Genomic DNA, 22,939 nt, shown 5'->3' with positions numbered 1-22,939 from the left:
TATGTAAGCTTATATTGATGTTGCTTTTTAGAGTCGCGTCGTCTGTTCGTAAATATAATAGTCTGTAGTTTCATTTTGTGAATGTTGTTGTAAAGGTATGTTTGTAACCGCCCCATCTCATTATCTTTTTTTTTTTTTTTTTTTTTTTTTTGTAGAGTTCAAAACCTAGACTAGCCTATCACTTCACGTATTTCCAAACCAGACATTTTCATTTGTATTTCATGGGCTGTTTTCTCATGAGAAAATACGCGCGTTAGGCCTGCTAATGTGTAAAGATAATGTAATTGTGGTGTGCTTAATTGCAATAAATATGACAGAATGTGAAACCCGGGCGAAGTACACAAGATTCAAACTAAGCTGATTTCAAAACCAAATATTTCCTGTTCTATTTTCTCTGTTTTAGAGATAACGCCAGTCACAATGTGAATTTTGTTGCCTGTACGATGCATTTTCATAATAAAATGTAGTCATGCAATGCAACAAATAAGCAAATCGCCCAGAACAACGTTTTTGGCAGTTTTCTATTGGTTACTCGTTTAATTCAACTGTATTTTTAGATGGGGAAAATGCTGTTGGCTGTTATTTACAGTAGCCCTATTACATCAGTGTCATTGGATTTAACAAGACATCAAACCAAGTGGCATGCATAACGAAAAATAGCACAAAAATTAATTACTCTCTAGGATATCAGGGCCAGAAATTACCAGTTCCCACGAAAAAAAAAAAAAAAAAATAGCGAGGTGCAACTATATATTTTATTAGAGGCTTGTATAACTGACCTTTTCAGTTAACTGATTCATTTGAAGTATTTTACTTAAATGAACAACACAGCCTCATAAAGGTATAAATTAATGTTGACATCCATGATCAACTTTGGCACCACTTCCTTGCAAAAAAAAAAAAAAAATGGCTCAGGAAATTTAACTTAGTTTAGTTGATAGAGTTGTTTTGATATTTATTATAATGCAATTGTTTTCAACCGCGACTTGCATCCAAAGACCTTTTGGGTCCACTGTAGAATATGTTTAACACAACATTATACAAGTCTTTAATCTATTTCATCTTATTTATGTCCATATAAAGAAGCACTTTTGCCAAAAGCAGACTTTGTACACTATTTTGGTACCGAACAAGTACATTTGAGACCATCTTACAGTTGCCACCAAGATTTCATAAGCTGTCCAGAGTTTTAAACCGATCTATAAAATGTCCCTGCAACGCTACACCATTGGCTCTTAATCCTGGTCCTGATATAGCCCACTATAATGCATATTTATTTACATGTGAATAAATCATCATTTGACCTGAACTAAATGGTCCAGAAAAGGGAACCATCCGAAATGTACAGTACTCATTTGGATATCTCCTTTATTTAATACAAATAATCAGCTTGATTCAAGGGAGCAATGCAACATATGCAGTGTTGTGGGCTGATCCTAACAAATCAACTGAATTCAGAATAGCATACGATCATACTACTCTTACTTTCCCTCATGCCATACAAAAACAGAAACACAGTAGTGTTTTAGTATACTGAAGTCAGCTATTGATTTGAGAAATAGTATGTTTTTTGATAGTTTGCTGCCTCCTTGTGGTTCAATGATAGGCTGCCTAGTAAATAAAGCAACCTTTTAAATTAGTTATTTAAGAGCTCCAATATATAATTATGAGATTAACGTTCATATTTGTTTCAAAAATCTGATGTCTGGGGAAAAAGCCAGCATATTTCACTATTAATCAGGTCAGCCCCTATAAACCCTTAAACCTGTATTACAAAATTGCGAACACTAGATGGCGACACGGTCATAAAGATGAAACAATAGACACTTGCATTATTATTTTACATAGTATATAATTATAATATAGCTTGATATGATTAAATATTATGCTACAATGAAATTAAATAACTATATTCATTTATATATAATGTATTATTATTAAATATAAGAATTAAGAAAGTACCAAAATATACAGTAGCCCAAAAAGCATTTGGATAATACACTATTAAAAAAAATCAGGTCTCCAATTGAAAATTTTCTATTGACCGATCCCATCTAAATTTTTCAGTTGGCCAAATTTAATTTCTGTGAATTGATGCAATTTAATTCACAGAAATTAAATTTGGCCAACTAAAAAGTTTAGATGTGATCAGTCACTAGAAAATGTTAAATTGGAGACCTGAATTTTTTTTTTTACAGTGTACATTGTATTGCATTAGATTTATTTTAAAGAAAGATAGCACAAGGGAAATGATGAAGAAAAGGGAATCATGTGCATCTTTGAGCACATGATACTTGCTTCGGCTATCTAATGCAATGACATTTAAACATAAACTATCAAGTTAGAATAGAAATGCAACAGAAAAAGGGAATTATAATTTTTTTTTATAATATCAGCTTCATCCAAATGAATAAGTTCAGCCATAGTGCCTAACTGTGGTAGTACATGACAGGTTTAAAAGGGCAGCTGGACATTTTTGGCTCTTAATATAAAAGCACGTCATGACTATAAGACTGTTTCCGAGCAAATCAGAGTCATTGTAACAAATAAAGCAGTAGGTGCATTATCCCCATAAATGTAATACTATGACAACGATTATTATTATATAGATCACATACACCAATCAGGCATAACATTATGACTTAATATTGGGTTGGTCCCCCTTTTGCGGCCAAAACAGCCCTGACCCGTCGAGGCATGGACTCCACTAGACCCCTGAAAGTGTGCTGTGGTATCTGGCACCAAGATGATAGCAGCAGATCCTTTAAGTCCTGTAAGTTGCGAGGTGGGGCCTCCATGGATTGGACTTGTTTGTTCAGCTCATCCCACAGATGCTCGATTGGATTGAGATCTGGGGAATTTGGAGGCCAAGTCAACACCTCAAACTCGTTGTTGTGCTCCTAAAACCATTCCTGAACCATTTGTGCTTTGTGGCAGCGCATTATCTGCTGAAAGAGCCACAGCCACCATGGAATACCGTTTTCATGAAAGTAACGATGCTTAGGTAGGTGGTAAGTGTTAAAGTAACCCAGTCGTCAAGTCAAGTCAACTTTATTTATATAGCGCTTTTAACAATGCAGATTGTTTCAAAGCAGCTTCACAGTGTTAAACAGCAAAATAATGCAACATAATTTTATTCAGCTGTATAGCCGTTCTGGAGAAAACGGTGATGTCATCAGTTCATTTCAATTATACAGTGACAATGTTGGCTTTAGATCAGTAATTTAGTTTATATGGTTAATTTAGTTTAATAATTAGATTTATTTGGATATTTAGCTGAAAAATTGAGTGTCCCCAACTGAGCAAGCCAAGCCAGAGGCAACAGTGGCAAGGAAACCAAAACCCCATCAGGTGACCAAATGGAGGAAAATAAACCAGGCTCAGTCGGGGTGCCAGTTCTCCTCTGGCCAATTAACAAACAGCGTATGATTATTATTCTGGCAACTTTACAGGTCAGAGGTCATAATAGATCGGAATATTCGAAAGATCGGAGGCAACACGCCGGAGACGGGTTTAATGAGGATGATGTGTCGATATAACAATTATTAAATAGGGATATTCGAACAATCGGAGTCATCACGCCGGAGACGGGTTTATTGAGGATGCTGTATTGATGAAACAATTATTAAAGTGCAATATTCGAAAGATCGGAGGCAACACGCCGGAGACAGGTTTTATTATTAGACGAGGATGCCGTGTCGATGAGGCAATTCCAGTGGGCGTCTAATTGACACAGTCTCTGCAGACACTTCAGGGTCTTGCGTTGGTTATGTCTGGGGTCAGGTCCACCATCTGATCTGGATACGGCCTGGATCCGGCTGACTGCAGTAAACCTCGGGATAAAACAGAGAAACTAACATTAGCGTAGATGCCATTCTTCTGATGATATAACGAGTACATCAGGTGTTATGGGAAGTGTTCCCGGTTCCGGCTGACCTAGTTAATGCAGCCTAACAATCATTTAATTGAAAAAGTGTTTTATGTGTATGCCATAGTAAAGATATGTGTTTTTATTCTAGATTTAAACTGACTGAGTGTGTCTGCTTCCCGTACAATATTAGGAAGACTGTTCCAGAGTTTAGGTGCTAAATAGGAAAAGCATCAACCGCCTGCCGTTGATTTCGATATTTTCGGTATTATCAACTGGCCAGAATTTTGAGAGTGCAGTAGACGTGATGGAGTACATGTGAATAAATCATCATTTGACCTGAACTGAATGGTCCAGAAAAGGGAGCCATCCAAAATGTACAGTACTCAGGTATTGCACATTCGTCTAGCCATCACAATTTGGTCCTTGTCAAACTCGCTCAAATCCTTACGCTTGCCCATTTTTCCTGCTTCTAACACATCAACTCTGAGGACAAAATGTTCACTTGCTGCCTAATATATCCCCCCCACTAGCAGGTGATGACGAGATAATCAGAGTGTTAAAAAGAGTGTTATTCACTTCACCTGTCATAATGTTATGCCTGATTGGTGTACATAGGAGAGACATGAGCTAGGTTACTGTATAGTGAGACACTTTCTGTAGCCAAACATACACTCTAAAAAAAAAGGCTCGTAATCATAGGGGAACCTTTTTTAGTGCTATATAGCACCAATTTTGGTGCTTCAGTGGTTCTTCAGCGGTTCTTCAGAGGTGCTATATAGCACCTTAGTCAAAGAACCGGTGAAGAACCTCTGAAGAACCGGTGAAGAACCTCTGAAGAACCGCTGAAGAACCACTGAAGCACCAAAATTGGTGCTATATAGCACTAAAAAAGGTTCCCCTATGATTACGAGCCAAGAACCATTTTTGGTGCAATATAGAACCTTTTTTTTTTTAGAGTGTACCAAGAAAATATTTTCACAATTACAGGAAAATGGGATCTATTGGATCTTGCCATTAAATAGGCTACTTAATGTTGACCTTCATATAGGCCTAGTTGACCTTTATCACATGTAAATCTCACAAGACATTTCTCAGAACAAGGGTTACCATCTAGCCACCCACCAAAATAATAATACATTATAGAAGCGAGCCAAATATTCTAATGAAAACGTCATTATCTGCTCACGGTTCCCATATCTTTTCCCAAACTTTCCCAGCCTGCACAGTGGGAACAAGGCATGATGGATCCATGTTCTCATTCTGTTTACCCCAAATTCTGACTCTACCATCTGAATGTCTCAACAGAAATCGAGACTCATCAGACCAGGCAACATTTTTCCAGTCTTCAACTGTCCAATTTTGGTGAGCTTGTGCAAATTGTAGCCTCTTTTTCCTATTTGTAGTGGAGATGAGTGGTACCCGGTGGGGTCTTCTGCTGTTGTAGCCCATCCGCTAAAAGGTTGTGCATGTTGTGTCTTCACAAATGCTTTGCTGCATACCTCGGTTGTAACGAGTGGTTATTTCAGTCAAAGTTACTCTTCTATCAGCTTGAATCAGTCGGCCCATTCTCCTCTGACCTCTAGCATCAACAAGGCATTTTCGCCCAGGACTGCCGCATACTGGATGTTTTTCCCTTTTCACACCATTCTTTGTAAACCCTAGAAATGGTTGTGCGTGAAAATCCCAGTAACTGAGCAGATTGTGATATACTCAGACCGGCCCGTCTGGCACCAACAACCATGCCACGCTCAAAATTGCTTAAATCACCTTTCTTTCCCATTCTGACATTCAGTGTGGAGTTCAGGAGATTGTCTTGACCAGGACCACACCCCTAAATGCATTGAAGCAACTGCCATGTGATTGGTTGATTAGATAATAGCATTAATGAGAAATTGAACAGGTGTTCCTAATAATCCTTTAGGTGAGTGGATATTTGCCCAAACCTGACTTTCTTTCCTCTGTGTAACATGAAAGATATTCAAAAAAAATTCTGAAACTTTCATATGGATAAAAACACTGAGGCATTTTACAAAATATCAGCTTTTGTGTTGCAAAGAAGAAAAAAGTGAGTAAATGATTTGATGACAAAATGTTTAGTTTTGGGTGAACTAGCCTATTCCTTTAAGGCAGTTTTAAATTAGGTGTTAAAATAAGCATTTGTGTAACTGGATTATTAAGACAAAAAACACATTACAGATATACGTGAGCACTAATATAGCGCTTTATACAATACAGATGGTTTCAAAGCAGCTTTAGATGCATTTGTTCAGCTGAAGTCAGTTCAGTGTTGATTCAGTTCCTTTGCAAATCATCAACTATTAAATTAGTTCATTTCAACTATAAATTGTTATCGTCCAGCTCAGTTCAGTTCTCAAACAACCGCATCGGTAGCAGTCAGATCAATAATATTGTTGAATATTAAGTGTCCCGAAGCCAGAGGCGACAATGGCAAGGAACCCAAACTCCATCAGGTGACTAAATCCTGTGGTCTCCCCCACTTTCCCTACATATATATTTGCCCAAACCTGACTTTCTTTCCTCTGTGAAACACGAAAGATATAAAAAAAAAATCTGAAACTTTCATATGGACAAAAACACTGAGGCATTTTACATAATATCATCAAAATGATTCATTTGATCTATAAATTGTTATCGTCCAGCTCAGCCCAGTTCTCAAACAACCGCATCGGTACAGTCAGATCAATAATGTTGAACATTAAATAATGTTGTGTCCCCAAGCCAGTGGCGACAGTGGCAAGACACCCAAACTCCATCAGGTGACTTCCCTAGTTATTTGTTCAAAACGTCTCTAATTTCTCTTATAAGGCCCAGTCAGTCCAGATATTTTCCGAGGCACTATAACATAATGCCCCCTCCCCTGTGGAGTTAAAGTCCTACTACCCACAACTGCGTCACACAGCAGCTCCATGCGCCCTTATGAGTGCGCTCGGTGATAATATCACTGCACTAAATATGTGAGCACATCATCTGCCGCTACACGCAGTACGCACTACACGCACTAGATCTGTTCTGTTCCACAGGTACAGAAGATGGACGTGAAGGACCAAGGCGCTCAAATGGAGCCTCTGCTGCCCCCGGTAAGACGCTCTTAAACCAGCTGCTATAACGCGGCGAATGCACTACATCTGTCCGATCAGGGATCGTATGTTCTGAGTGAGTGAGTGGATGTGTGCGAGACCTTGAGAGATTGACGGAATGACTCGTTGCTCGTGAGTGTCTTGCGCATCTGCAGTCCGAAGGCGTCACGCATGTTACAGTTTCAGCATTTCACTGCATTGCATATGTCGCAAATCGGGACGGATTGTTATTAACGCGCGAGGCTCTGTTTCAGCCACAGGTTCTCATCGTAGATTATATCAGCACACATGTGTGTGTTTGCATGTTAATTTTCGTCTGGTGAGGATGACGATTTTGATAAGAAAGTTGATTTGTACCACGAGTGAACTTAAGCAAACTCGCATATGAGAAAAAAACGATATAATATAATCTGAAAAGAAAGAAAATGAAGCCTAATTGCCTTTTTTCCACGGTAATTAGGCATAGGCTACATTTCATATCAAATTCTTATTACTGTGATGTAAAAAATTATTAGCCTAATGTTTAAAATGTAACATAGCTACTGTATACTGTACTGGCATACAATTTTAATGGTTCTAAAATAGGATTAATTATGCAAAATATTATTTCTTTATTTGGTCACACTTTAGTGTCCAATTCTCACGATTAACTATGACTGCCCTTAAACTCCTAATTATTGCTTATTAATAGCTTTAATAGTTAAGTTTAGTAATACAGTAACTAATATGTTAGTGGCCAATTCTCACTTATTCACTAATAACTATGGCATTTGCCTCAATAAACTAATTTACTGCTTCTTAATAGTTAGTACGGTAGTTGTTAAATGTAGGCTGGGGTGGGGAGGATTAAGAGATGTAGAATATGGTCATGCAGAATAAGACATTACTATGTGCTTTATAAGTACTAATAAACAGCTAGTAATATGCATGCTTATAAGCAATTAGTGAAAATTGGACCCTAAACTAAAGTGCTGCCTTTATTTTATAGTGTCCTTGTTACACGTTACATGTAGTTACTATAGTAATTACAGTAAATTATGCATAAATACATGCTACTAACCCTCAACCAAACCCTGTAATAAGTACATAGTTAGTTATTATTACACAGTTCTTAAATTTATAATTACACTGTAACACAGACACATTAAGGGTGTAGTAACTACATGTAACATGTAACGTGTAAAAAGGACACTGTAAAATAAAGCGTTACCAAATAAAGTTATTCTTTCTTTCTCTTTTGGGTTGAAACAAGGTGGTAATAGTCAAGTCAGTTTTATTTCTATAGTGCTTAATACAATACAGATTGTTTCAAAGCAGCTTTACAGTGATAAACAGAATCAATGATGTAAACGTCATATATGAGACTAATTCAGATTCTGCTGTAAAGCTCTAGGTAAATAGACAATAGTGTCATAATCCAGCACAGGTCAGATCAATGTTGATTCAGTTCCGCTCAATAACTGTAAAGTTCATCAGTGAAACCGCTATTAGCAGCTCTGTAAGACAATAGTGTGTTATTCAGTCAGATCAATGTTGATTCTATTAAAATGTTGAATTTGGTGAAACTTTTAGTGACATTTATCCAATTACTAGTAAACCATCTCTTAAAGGGTTAGTTCACCCAAAAATGAAAATTCTGTCATTAATTACTTACCCTCATGTCGTTCGACACCCGTAAGACCTCCGTTCATCTTCAGAACACAAATGAAGATATTTTAGTTGAAATCTGATGGCTCTGAAAGGCCTCCATTGGCACAATGCACGGTTCACTCTCAAGACCCTTAAAAGGTACTAAAAACGTTGTTACAAAGTCCATCTCACTACAGTCATTCTACAATAACTTTATGAATCGGCGATATTAGTTTTTGTGCGCAAAAAAACCCTAAATAACGACTTACATAGTGATGACGATTTAAAAACAAGGCATCATGAAGCTTCGAAGCGTTATGAATCAGCACGTCGAATCAGCAGTTTGAATCGCCAAATTTCAGCTTGTTTTGAAATCGTCATCACTATGTAAATCGTTATTTAGGGTTTTTTTGCGCACAAAAACTATTCTCGCCGATTCATAAAGTTATTTTAGAACTACTGTAGTGAGATGGACTTTGTAACGACGTCTTTAGTACCTTTTAAGGGTCTTGAGTGTTTAAAGTGCCATTGTGCCAATGGAGGCCTTTCAGAGCCATCAGATTTCAACTAAAATATCTTCATTTCTGTTCCGAAGATGAACGGAGGTCTTACGGGTGTCGAACGACATGAGGGTAAGTAATTAATGACAGAATTTTCATTTTTGGGTGAACTAACCCTTTAAAGTTAGATGTCATGTCTTCTCAATATAAACGGCAGTAGATGATAGTCTGTGTTTTAATCCAGGATCTAATGATTCCATCAGAGAGCGGTTTCAACAGCTGTCATTTTAATTCACAAATCCCACTGTGACTGAGCTTATCTGTGACCCTGGGGCAATAGATCAGGCCATGAGGAATCACATGATCTATAGCGTTTTAATGACCATTATAAAATGAAACCAGCTCAATGGCAACAAATGCATTTAACAGATGCTTTGTAATGATTCTCAACTGTTTTTTCTTCAGGACTCCGTTGGACATCAAGTGGTTTTGATATTGATATTTCGCCTATGTTCATTTAAAGTCAATAATGTTCAATAGTCATTTGTGTTATCCCTTAAAACTCATCTTTTGATCACCAAAAAGACATATTTAAATGCAACCTGAATTCCGGAAATGTTGGGACGTTTTTTAAATTGGACTAAAATGAAAAATAAAATACTTTCAAATCACATGAGCCAATATTTTATTCACAATAGAACATAGATAATATAACAAATGTTTAAACGGAGACATTTTACACTAAAGGAGCTCATTTCAAACTTGATGCCTGCTACAGGTCTCAAAATAGTTGGGCCGGGGACATGTTTACCATGGTGTAGCATCTCCTCTTCTTTTCAAAACAGTTTGAAGACGTCTGGGCATCGAGGTCTTTTTGTTTTCATTTTATAAAAAAAAAAAAAAAAACGTCCCAATATATCTGGAATTCGCGTTGTATTCCTGTGAAAAGATGTGTTCATGCCTTTAAATAGCTTGAATTTAACTATTATACGCAGTAACTAGTATGTGCATAATCCATAAATATGCAAATGAGTCCCCCCTCCACTCACTCACTCCAGCTCAGAGACCCACTCGCTCAATTTTCCTGAAGTAAATGCTAGCCTTTTGCTTGATTGTTGCTAATGTTACACAAACTATGTTCCCGTTCGCCATCTCAGTCTGCCTTCTAAAAATCAGCATCCTTAGAAATGCTTTGAACATCACTGAACGTCAGAAGAGAAATGCATATAGTTCACCATAACATCGTAATATACATCATATACATAATTTACCTGCTATATTGCTAAATGTATTTTATGATTTATGATTTTTCATATCAAAAATATACCGGGATAACCTGGCTTCTCTTGAGACTCCACTGCTTCAGAGCGATCATAGTTAATGATATGCTAAACCCCGCCCACACATTAACGTGATTGGTTACAAGGTCGTTTGTGATGTCAGAAACCAGCGATTTCAAACCACGTTTTTGACATGCTTTTTTTCCACTGAAGTTTTAAAGGTCCCATGGCATGAAATTTCCATTTGATGAGGTTTTTTAATATTAATATGAGTTCCCCTAGCCTGTATATGGTCCCTAAGTGGCTAGGAATTTTGATAGGTGTAAACCGAGTTCTGGATGTCCTGCTCTGCCTTTGAGAAAATGAGAGCTCAGACGAGCTGATCTGGAATCTTCCCTTTATGCCGTCATACGGGGAAATGTTACCTCCCCTTCCTCTGCTTTGTCCACCCAGAGAATTTGGAGAAAATGGATTCCGTTTATTTTAGTCGCAATGTCAGCACAGGCTTTTACGATATGGATTCGACAACACCACCACAAACAGTCAGTAAAAGTGTTCATTAATGCCTGATCTGTGATCAGTGATTTCTGATGTGTAGCTAATCATTCAAGTGCACTCAGACTTTCTTTCTAGATCGTTTAATACTGTCAGTCCCGCCACTGGCCATCTTGATGCCCTAAGCGTAATGCATCAGTGAATCAAGCCAGTGACTAAACAATCAACTTCACATAGTTTCTGTTAGTAGCATGAAACAAATCCGTTATTTAAATGATTAAACTACAGAGAGCGATCAAAGAACTCTCTTTATAATGTTCGGAGCTGTCAATCACACGTCGCGAGTGTATCTGCACACTTGCCCAAACTGCCATTATAACGAATGACGCTGTTATGCTGCACAAAGCTCTTACTGTGTTCATGTCGATGTCGTTTTTGCTGTTAGTTGTGGTCAAAGCATTTTGTGAGAGAAATAGCGTTGCAATGACGAGATCACTGCATTCACGTGATCAACAGACTGTCTGTGTACTCAATGCTCATCACTGCAGCCTTACATGTGATGGGAAAAGATAGAAAAATAATACAACCCCAAATCAGAAAAAGTTGGGACAGTATGGAAAACGCAAATAAAAAAAAAAAGAAGTGATTTCTAAATTTACTTTGACTTGTATTTCATTGCAGACAATATGAACACAAAATATTTCATGTTTTGTCTGGTCAACTTCATGTCATTTGTAAATATGCATCCTTTCCTGTCATTCAGACCTGCAACACATTTCAAAAAAAGTTGGGACAGGAGCAATTTAGGGCTAGTAATGAGGTAAAATGGTTAAATAATGATGTGATTTGAAACAGGTGATGTCAACAGGTGATTGTAATTATGATTTGGTACAAAAGCAGCATCCAAGAAAGGTTTAATCCTTTAGGAGCAAAGATGGGCCGAGGATCGCCAGTTTGCCAACAAGTACGTGAGAAAATTATTGAAATGTTTAAAAACAATGTTCCTCAAAGAAAGATAGGAAGAGATTTGGATATTTCACATTCACCAGTGCATAACATAATTAAAAGATTCAAGGAATCTGGAGGAATTTCAGTGCATAAAGGACAAGGGCGCAAGCCTAAGCTGAACAACAGGGCCGTGCAGAGAGTTCTTCAGGGGCAGGGGCTCAAATGTAAAAAAGGGGCAATATATATATATATATATATATGCTCATCAAGCCTGCATTTATTTAATAAAAAATACAGAAAAAACAGTAGCCTACTATTGTGAAATATATTACATTATGTTCTTTTTAACTTTGTATTAATCCAACAATCTTGAAAAGAGTATCACAGTTTCCAGCATTGACATTAAATCCTCATATTAGAATGATTTCTGAAAGATCATGTGACACTGAAGAGTGGAGTAATGCTGAAAATCCAGCTGTGATCACAGGAATAAATTATATTTTAAATTATTTTAAAATAGAAAACCATTATTTTAATAATATTTCACAATATTGGTGTTTTTTTATCAAATAAATGCAGGCTTGATGAACATAAGAGACTTCTTTCATAATGCTGCATAATATTCAAAAATGGTAACGTTAAATAAAGTCCTTTCACGTAACCATTTCGCCAGCCTACAATTCACATAATAGGCCTGTGGCACTTGGGTTTTGATAGTTTCATTAAATTGTAAAACGTGTATCAATATACATAAATACAAGTGAATTTAACACTACTTACCATTAATGCGACTTTTGCTGCTGCATGGTTTTGTACAGTGATTTGTTTGTTGTCAGTTAAAATCCATTTTGTCAGTGATGCAATTTATAAAATGAGACAAACCGCAGGAAATCGTTCCACAAACGTTAGTTCGTCTTTCCATGTCATTTTCTACCGATTTATGAATAAGAAGAGAAAATTACCGCTCCAAATGCCCAATGGAATTTGAACTTGCTTTGCCAGATCACGATTGGTTGGTGTATATACATGACAAACGGGCATTGGTGAATTGTGTAATACTTTAAAATATATAATATATAGATTTGTAATTAAATCAACACATTAGCTCTGATTATGGATGAAAAAAAAAATATTGGTTTACTTTTTTCCCGCGAGGCCACACGCTCTCTGAAAGGACCATATTTGGCTCGAGAGCCGCTTCCGAACAGTGGAAAATCAGCAGTCAATCAAAACGCACGCAACCCATAGCAATGCGTTACGGCAACGCCTCAACAGAAATTGTCCGACTTTTGAGCCGTCCGTTACTATTGTATACATTGTCATGTTATAACAATCACATTTATTTAGTTTTATTGACCACGATATTATCCTTGATATTTGTCTGAGAGGGGCACTTTTGATTCATTTTGAAAAAGGGCAGGGGCTCGAGTTAAAACTGTACTGTGCCAAAAGGAAGCCCTGTGTTAACAGTGTCCAGAAGCGCCGTCGACTTCTCTGGGCTCTGAGGCATCTGGGATGGACCATCACACAGTGGAAACGTGTACTGTGGTCAGATTAGATTAGATTAGATTCAACTTTATTGTCATTACACAAGTACAAGTACAAGGCAACGAAATGCAGTTTAGGTCTAACCAGAAGTGCAATAGCAGCAAGTGCAGGATATACAATGGATGCGTAAGTGCAGGACATGGATATGTACTGAATATGTATAAATATGTATAAATAGAGAGACGTTATTACTATAAACAGAACTGAATTTACAGGTGAATATGTACAGTGAATAAATATACAGATGGCTATTACTATAAACAGAATTTACAGGTGAATATGTACTATGAATACAATATACAGATGGCTATTACTATAAACAGAATTTTACAGATAGAGGTATACAATAATATGTTAGGCTAATATGAGGAATAGCAGTGGATTAGGGTAGTGCAATAAATTATGGACAGAGCTATCCGGAAAAAAAAGTGGAAAGTGCAGTGGAAAGTGGTTGCATATTACAGTTAGAAGTACAGTGCAAAATGCAAATGTAAACATTGGTACTATAAATACAGTCGGCAGTGCAAATGAGCATAATCCAGTTAAGATATGGCAGTGCAAGATGCATATGTAAACAGTTGTTACTGTAATAAACAGTCGGTAGTGCAAATAACAAAGTGAAGGAAGATGTGAGGTAGGAGAGTTATTAGTTTATGAGGGAAGTGGATCAACGGGGGTTTGAGTTCAATAAAGAGACAGCTCTGGGGAAAAAACTGTTCTTTAGTCTGCTGGTCCTGGTCCGGTGGATCCTGAAACGCCTGCCGGAGGGCAGGAGAGAAAACAGTCTGTGGGCTGGGTGAGAGGAGTCCTTGAGGATGCTGCGAGCTCGATGCAGACAGCGTTTCCTCTGGATGTGCTCGATGGCAGGCAGTGGAGTCCCTGTGATGCGCTGGGCAGTTTTCACCACCCGCTGCAGTGCCTTGCGCTCCGCAACAGAGCAGCTCCCATACCACACTGCCACACAGTTGGTCAGGATGCTTTCTATTGCGCAGCGATAGAAGTTCACCAGGATAGCCGAGGAGAGCTGATTCTTCCTCAGTGTCCTCAGGAAGAAGAGGCGCTGGTGAGCCTTCTTGACCAGGCTGGAGGTGTTGATGAATCAGTATTTGAGGTTTTTTTTGGGAGGAATGGACGCCGTGTGCTCCGGACCAAAGAAGAAAAGGATCATCCAGACTGTTACCAGCAACAAGTCCAAAAGCCAGGGTCTGTCTTGGTATGGGGTTGTGTCAGTGCCCTTGGCAAAGGTAACTTGCACTTCTGTGAAGGCACCATTAATGCTGAAAAGTACATAGAGATTTTGGAGCATAATATGCTGCCTTCAAGAAGACATCTTTTCCAGGGACGTCCATACATATTTCAACAAGACAATGCAAAACCACATTCTGCACACATAACAAAGTCCTGGCTGCGGAGGAAGAGGGTTCGGGTACTTGACTGGCCTGCCTGCAGTCCCGACCTGTCTCCAATAGAGAATGTGTGGCAACAAAGACCCCGTACTGTTGCCCACCTTAAGACTTGTTTGCAGGAAGAATGGGACAAAATTACACCTGAAACACTTCATCACTTGGTGTTGTGAAAAGGAATGGCAACATTACAAAGTGGTAAATGCTTTACTGTCCCAACTTTTTTTTTAAATGTGTTGCAGGTCTGAATGACAGGAAAGGATGCATATTTACAAATGACATGAAGTTGACCAGACAAAACATGAACTATTTTGTGTTCATATTGTCTGCAATGAAATACAAGTCAAAGTAAATTTAGAAATCACTTCTTTTTTTATTTTTTGCGTTTTCCATACTGTCCCAACTTTTTCTGATTTGGGGTTGTACTACAATCAACACTTTGACGATTCGTTCATCTCGACAGCTGCAATGATAAAAAAACGTAGTACAAGTATTCAAGAGGGGTTCCACATGTTACAAAGTTAGTAGAATAAGGAGGAAGAAGACAGGGTCACGTGACTCCGACTCGTGTTTATTCAGAACTCTCAGATACAAACAAAATAAACTTGTACTCTCAACAACTCTGTACAATAAAACTTTATCAGCTATCTTTCTCCAGCTCTAAGGTCTCTCTGGTCCCCATGCAGTCCATCGCTCTCTCTCTGGCAGCGCTTGTAGACCTCGCTAAACCACGCCCCCTCCGCCACATAATCTAATACTCATTTCAAATGCAAAGATGTCAGCCAATCACAACAGTGGGCGTTTTCACGGAAGTCTCACATCAGACACGCCCCTTGAAACAGAGCATTCAAGCCAGAGGGCTAATATCAGTATAGAAAATTATGCTTTTTATTTCTAAATGATGACATTTTTTGATGTAAAAACCATATTAACAATGTAAGTACACCTCAGGAAACATTATAAAATAAAATAAAAAATCCATGCCATGGGACCTTTAAAGCATATTAAAAACACCACATAGACATATAAACAACGTTAAAAACTTGATTAGTGTATTTAAAGGGATAGTTTACCCCAAAAATGTAATTTTCTTCATCATTTACTCACCCTCACGTTGTTCCAAACCTGTATGGTTTACTTTCTTCTGATGAACATTTTTTAAAAAGTGTTGGTAACTAGACAGCTGACGGTAGCCATTTACTTTTTTTTTTTTCCTACTATAGAAGTCAATGGCGACCGTCAACTGTCTGGTAATTTTTGGGTGAGTTATCCCTTTAATACACTCTCAGGAAAAAAAGGTACAGTGGAGGTACAACTTTGTTCCTTGGGGAACAGAACGTATAACTGTCCCTTTAAAGGAACACAATTGGTCCTTAGGGTATAATTATACCATTGTTTTCCTCGACTTAGAGCAGGGGAAGGCAAGTTCGGTCCTAGTGAGTCGCCTGAAAGACATCTATAGAAGCTCTTATTGAGAATTAACAGAGGTTTAGATGTTGATGTTTTATTGACCATTATGGTGATCAGTGTTTCCTTTAGTTGGGCAGTTTGACACTCTGCTTTTATGTGAGTTTGTGGTTTGACCACAATCTGTTCAAATAAAAAAAAGCCATACACAAAAATGATCATGAAGAAAAACTGACTAAACATCACTGACTAAAAATGTTAATGAATAATATTCACCAAAAATACTTTCTTGCCACAGACATTCTGAATTTTGATTTTTAAATACATTCTACACTCTAAAAATGCTGGGTTAAAAATAACCCAAGTTGGGTTAAAAATGGACTAACCCAGCAATTGGTTAAAACTGGGTTAAAACCGCTGGGTTAAAACAACCCAATTGCTGGGTTAGTCCATTTTCAACCCAACTTGGGTGCAATGCATGCTGGGAGCCATGAGTTATATACTATGGTGGCTTAGTAGGGTTGGAGCTAAACTCTGCAGGACATCAGCTCTCTAGGACCGAACTTGCCTACCCCTGACTTAGAGGTACACAAATGTATTCTTAAGGGTACCACCCCAGTGACGGCCACTTGTACCTCACAAGGTACAATTTTGTACTCTTTTTTTTTGGGTGTATAGAGACCCAGCAGTTGAGGACCACTGATCTAAAGTGGCCCTCAGTAGATTGTGAGATCACCGCTTCTCAGGTATAAATGGGGCATATGTGCATAGTTAAATGTAGAACATCACACCGTTATTCCTCTCTAGTTTCTGGGTTGACAAACCCTGCAAGCTTCACATTCACAGGCCGGATCTGTGCTCATAAAGCTGTACTGTACCTCATGCTGGCTGCAGTGTCTCAGACAGGCCTAGTTTGACCGAGCGTAGAGCTCATTTGAACTTGTCCAGCTGCAGTGGACTCTATTTTTGTTCGACGTGACGGATGGCGGTCTAAGCTTGGCTGAGGTTCATTACTGGGAGGGGTTGGTGACTGAGCTGAAGATATATTTCAGAAAATGTCATTTAAAGGGCTTAAATCACAGAATGCAATGTGAATGTGATGAAAATCAGACCAGCAAATTACAGTCATTTTTTTAATAGTGGGTGCAGGACACTATATATAGTTCATTTATGTAAGCTAGCAAAATAAAGTAAACTGTGACATATTGTACCCAAAAACTACTAATACAATTGATAACAATTTGGGACCAAAATGATTCAGACACTTTGACCTGAGCATGTTTTAAGTGTTTTTTCTTGAATTGCTAATGTGACCTTTGACACCACAGACTGAACAAAATGAAGCTTTGCTTGGTCATTGGTTGACCTAAATTGCTATTATCTAATTGCGTACCTAAATTTAACAGCTGATTGGTTGATTTTAACCCATTACACTGTAAAAAAGGCTGGGTTAAAAATAGCCCAAATTGGGTTGAAAATGGACAAACCCAGCAATTGGGTTATTTTAATCCAGCAATTGGGTTGTTTTAACCCAGTGAATGGGTTGTTTTAACCCAGCGTTTGGGTTGTTTTAACCCAGTGAATGGGTTGTTTTTACCCAGTGAATGGGTTGTTTTAACCCAACAATTGGGTTTTTTAACCCAGTGAATGAGATGCTTTAACCCAGCGTTTGAGTTGTTTTAACCCAGCTATTGGGTTGTTTTAACCCAATGAATGGGTTGTTTTAACCCAGTGTTTGGGTTGTTTTAACCCAGCAATTGGGTTGTTTTAACCCAATGAATGGGTTGTTTTAACCCAGTGTTTGGGTTGTTTTAACCCAGCAATTGGGTTGTTTTAACCCAGTGAATGGGTTGTTTTAACCCAGTGAATGGTTTGTTTTAACCCAGCAATTAGTTTGTTTTAACTCAGGGAATGGGTTGTTTTAACCCAGCGTTTGGGTTGTTTTAACCCAGTGAATGGTTTGTTTTAACCCAGGGAATGGGTTGTTTTAATCCAGTGTTTGGGTTGTTTTAACCCAGTGAATGGGTTGTTTTAACCCAGCGTTTGGGTTGTTTTAACCCAGCAATTGTGAATGGGTTGTTTTAACCCAGCGACTGGGTTGAATGTTTGCCAATTGCTGGGTTAAAACAACCCAAACACTGGGTTTGTCCATTTTCAACCCAACCTTTTTAACCATTTTTAGAGTGTACATACCTTTTCTATCAAATTCAACCTTTAATCAAAGTTATCTGACATTATCAAGAGGAGTTCTTGTCATATTTTATCACCATTTTCTAAACTATAGCGGATAGAATAGAATAGAATAGAAAACTTTATTGTCATTGTACAGCTGTACAACGAAATTTTGTCTCATTTTGAAAGTGCATACACATTAGAAACTGTACAATTAAACAAAAGTAACCCATGCAAATATGACAGATATGTGCAGTAAAGTGCAGATATGTGCAGACATTTGATTGCATACCTGTGTATACATTGGTAATGTAACATTTGTTAGGTGGAATTTAGAGCTTGCACTGCTATTGGATAAACTGTGATAATATGAGAAAATGTTGAAGGTGTCTGAATAAATGTTGGTTTGACTGTTTGTCTGGAGAATGCAAGAATGCATTGAAGAGTTTAACCATATAAAGCCTACTGTATAACATTTGCTACACACATTTGTAAGGCATCTAAATGATCAACACGATCATGTAGTTGCTGAAAAACCCGTTGCACACAATCGACCGCATGCCTTCTGTCGTCTGATGGAGAGTTCATGCTTTTTTGAGCTATTAAAAGACTTTTAGTATAATTGTAAAAAGGTCAGGTCGTTGTTCACATGCATTAATGCTGTGAAATCTTTAATGATTTTTATAAAGTAAACTTTAGATTTCAGGAATATATCAAGATGAACATTTACTGAACTGAAGCAGCTTTGGTTTACTTGATGTTAAAATGTGACTTTTGAGTTTTGTTCAGTTCATCTCTCAATCCTCATTGTATTGCATTGCATTGCAGTATTATGTTTTAAATCGACAGACCTTTGGTCATAAAACTAAGCATTTAAATATCATCTTACTAAGACATATTATTGGGAGATATAGAGTGACAACTGATATTTATGTGCATTTTGCTCTATTGTTATAAAGATATAGGAATTTAGGAATTTAATCTCTCTTTTTGGCCATATAAACATCAGCTTCTTCTTTATATTTTTGCTCCGTTTGATGTGTATTAGCTCCATATTCTCACTATATCATACTATGAGGAATTAAAGCCTCAGCAAAAACACAAATGCAAACTTGTCCAAAGGATCAGTAAAAAAAGTTTATTTTTTCAGACTCATTTCATATGCCAGGCTTTACAGGGTTAATGTTAGTATGCTATTATATATTGCTAAAGATTTAGAGCAAGACTTAGTGTAAATCTTTAAGATGTTATTGAGATGGAAAAAAGGATTCAAAGTCCCTTTAGACCAAACCCTGAGCCGCTGAGTGTGTTTGTGTGTGTTGGGGACTTGCACTGCTCTATAAGTAAAATGTAGAATGTTTAATCATCCAAGCAGCTTTAATCACTTCAGAACAAATCACATTATTCATCCAGTGCTGGCAGGAAAGGAGCTTTTGAATGACCCTTAAAACAGTTCTAATTAGGTTTGTGGTTTAAAGCACTTTAGCACATGTTTATTTGGGGATATCTGAGGTATCAGAGTTGTTTGTGGGATGCTGTGTCACCCATTCTCAGCACTTATGATTTAAGGGTCAGTGATGTGATGCTTTTTCTGTCTAGATCTATTACTATCGTGACAACTCTTGGGGCCCTATTTTAATGATCTGAGCACATGGTCTGAAGCTGATGGCACAGGTGCACTTAAGGCGTGTCCGAATCCACTTTTGATAGTTTAACAACAGAAAAATGGTCTGCACATGGTCTAAAAGGGTTGTCCCTAGTCTCTTAATGAGTCATGGGTGTGTTTTGGGCGTAACGTGCAATAAACCAATCATCTCCCATTCCCTTTAAAAGCCAGTGGCGTTCGCATCATGGCGGATTCACTATTTACATGGAGGAATTTGCGAGCGGAAAGACTGAACGCTTCTCCAGAGAGGAATCCTTTTATTTTAAATGTTAAAATGTGTGTGTGCTGCTGTGCATCCCTGTGTGTGTGTAATAAGCAGAGTGTGTGTGTGTGTGTGTTGTGCACCCGCCTATAGGCACATATTACTAACACGCCCTTTAAAACAACACAAAAAATACTGCATTTGGTCAATGCTTCAAAATAACAATGCACCTGAACACACCTGGTTTTCAGACCAGCACGCCCATTTGCTATTTAAACAACGTGGACGTGAAAATAAAAACTGTGTCGGGCTGAAACTAGCAAAAAACACTTGTGTCACATCATGTGTCGCATTGCGCCAACCCTTTTTCTGTCGTTAAACTAACAAAAGTGGATTCGGACAAGCCCTAATGCTGCGTTAACACCAAAAACGCGAATAGAGCGTCTGGAGCGAGTGATTTCAATGGAAAGGCGCGTTGACGCGTGTCTGGAGGTCCTGCATTGCGTTAAATGCGTTTCACGCGCCGTGATGGACATGATTCCGCCTCATTTGCGTGTCCAGTTCGCGCACATGACACGAATTTGACGCAAATTGAGTGTCTTGCGCGATACGCTCGTTACGCGCAAGTGGTGCTTTTTTCCGTGCAATCACGCGTTTAAAGCGAATTCGTGTCTGACGCCGTCTATTTGGCGTCTATTCGCGCCGCGTTAACCAATCAGGAGCCTGCTCGCAGCTGTCATGTGGTAAAGTGGCGTGATGAGGAACTCTGCATAATTTTAAAATACTACTGTTATTGTGTCACAAAATTTAGTTTTAAGACTTTTTCAGGTGAGAATGTAGTTGTTTAAAGCTCAAATCTGTGGTTTATTTATAAAGAGAGAGCCTATTTAAAAAAAAGGATCTTGCTTGTTTTTGGAGTTGTGAGATCCAGGTGATCACCGGGCGCTCAGCGCTCATTAACCCCGGCGAGAGCAGCCTTTCCTCGGCCAGTCCTTCTGACGTTTGCCGCTGGCTCTGATGTCCTGTAGTGGTTCAACATGAGATATAATTAATCTTGTGCAGATCTAACGGGCGATCTTTGGTCTCATGAATCTATAATTTGTTGTCTGCCAAATCGTTTTGACTGAGGGCAAAGAGAAGTTTCAAAGAGAAGAGGGCAAAGTTAGAAGTTTTCATAACTTTATTTGTTAGGATATTTAAATATACATGCAGTGAAGATAATGTAGGAGTTGCCTGGACCACATTTGTGTGTTTATTAAAGTTTAATATATATTTTTAGACTAAATAATAGTTTTTGTATAATTATTTCAGGGGGAAAAAAGCAGTAAAACAATTGTATGTAATTTATCATAAAAAAATAATATATATATATATATGATTTTAATAATGTATAATATTATTAATATTAAAACTTTTTAGTCAGTCAAATCAAAGTCAGTGGTGTAACCACTATACAGGATCACATTTTGGAGTCAGGTGACAAAAAAAGCAATAAGACAGGAAATTACATCATATAAAGGACCCTGTAGACTCTCATAATTGTGTGTTAAGGTCAGCAAAAATATCATATATTTTGACCTTTTTCTGTCATGGCAAATTTAGTTCAAATAATACATTAGAGTAATGATATTAATGATTTAAAAGGTCATGATATTTAGATGTGTAGACGTCTATTTAAGGTGTAAGGGAATCTTTTATGGGTGAATGGTTACACTAAAAATTTGACACTTACATTTTGAAGTAGATAACACACACACATGATGTCGTCTGGTATCACAGGACAATATAATGATGGCTTTTTCAAAGCTTTCTGATAAGACAAAGCTAAGCTTTATTTTTGAGATTACACTGAAAAACATTTTCCGCTCAGCGTGAGTCAAAGCTGCTTATTATTGCCTAATGGAAAATAAACAGTGAGCACTTACATCTGTTGATATTGAGCGTCACGCTGAACCAGGTGAATTGTGCCTCCAAGACGGTGATAGATGAGAGCCAATTATGTGTATTGTCTGGACTAATCTGCTGTTGTAGTCTAGAGCTTGTAATCTCGATATGAATTCAGTGAATGTACTGATAATGTGTCAGTAGTAGAATAAAAACATGTCCTAAGTCTTCTCCCTCTGTTTTTGGATAATCCACTAGAGATGCTCATGTAATGGCCTTTAGCAGATATTAAGCTTCTGAGATTGTTTTAAAACTAATTGGTGCTCTTTGGATATCCAGGATTATTGTGTTTGAAAGGCAAGATGTCCTGGTACCTCCTCTGTTAAATGTCTCTCTTTTGGGGGGTAAAATTAGACCCAGAAGAAATCCGCTCAATGCCGTCCAAAACACCAGATGAGTGCAGCTTTAGCGCCTGTAAAGGTACAACAGGTATATGAATCCTAAACAATTTACATAACCGTTTATTTGTGTGTTACATATATTCCAAACAGAGCTGCCTTGCTGACTGTATATAAAAAGAAAGCTGACATTTATGTCAGAAGAGGTTTTTTCATAAGACATTAGACCTAAAATAATCATAAGCATGTTTGTTTGATGCAAAACATAAACATCGACGGATCATGGCCCTGCTAATGTGCACAAGGTATTTTTGAATCCCATTGAGAAAATAGTCAGATTCAAGCGTTTTGCATGCTTAATTTTTTGTTGTTGTTCAGATTATTTCAGGTCTACACCACCCCATTCAATCCAATCAAAACATAGTTTGTGTGCGTCTT

This window comes from Gobio gobio, assembly GCF_949357685.1.
Source record: "Gobio gobio genome assembly, chromosome: 7".
In the NCBI taxonomy this organism is placed as follows: Eukaryota; Metazoa; Chordata; class Actinopteri; order Cypriniformes; family Gobionidae; genus Gobio; species Gobio gobio.
Note: the sequence above shows the minus strand (reverse complement) of the source record.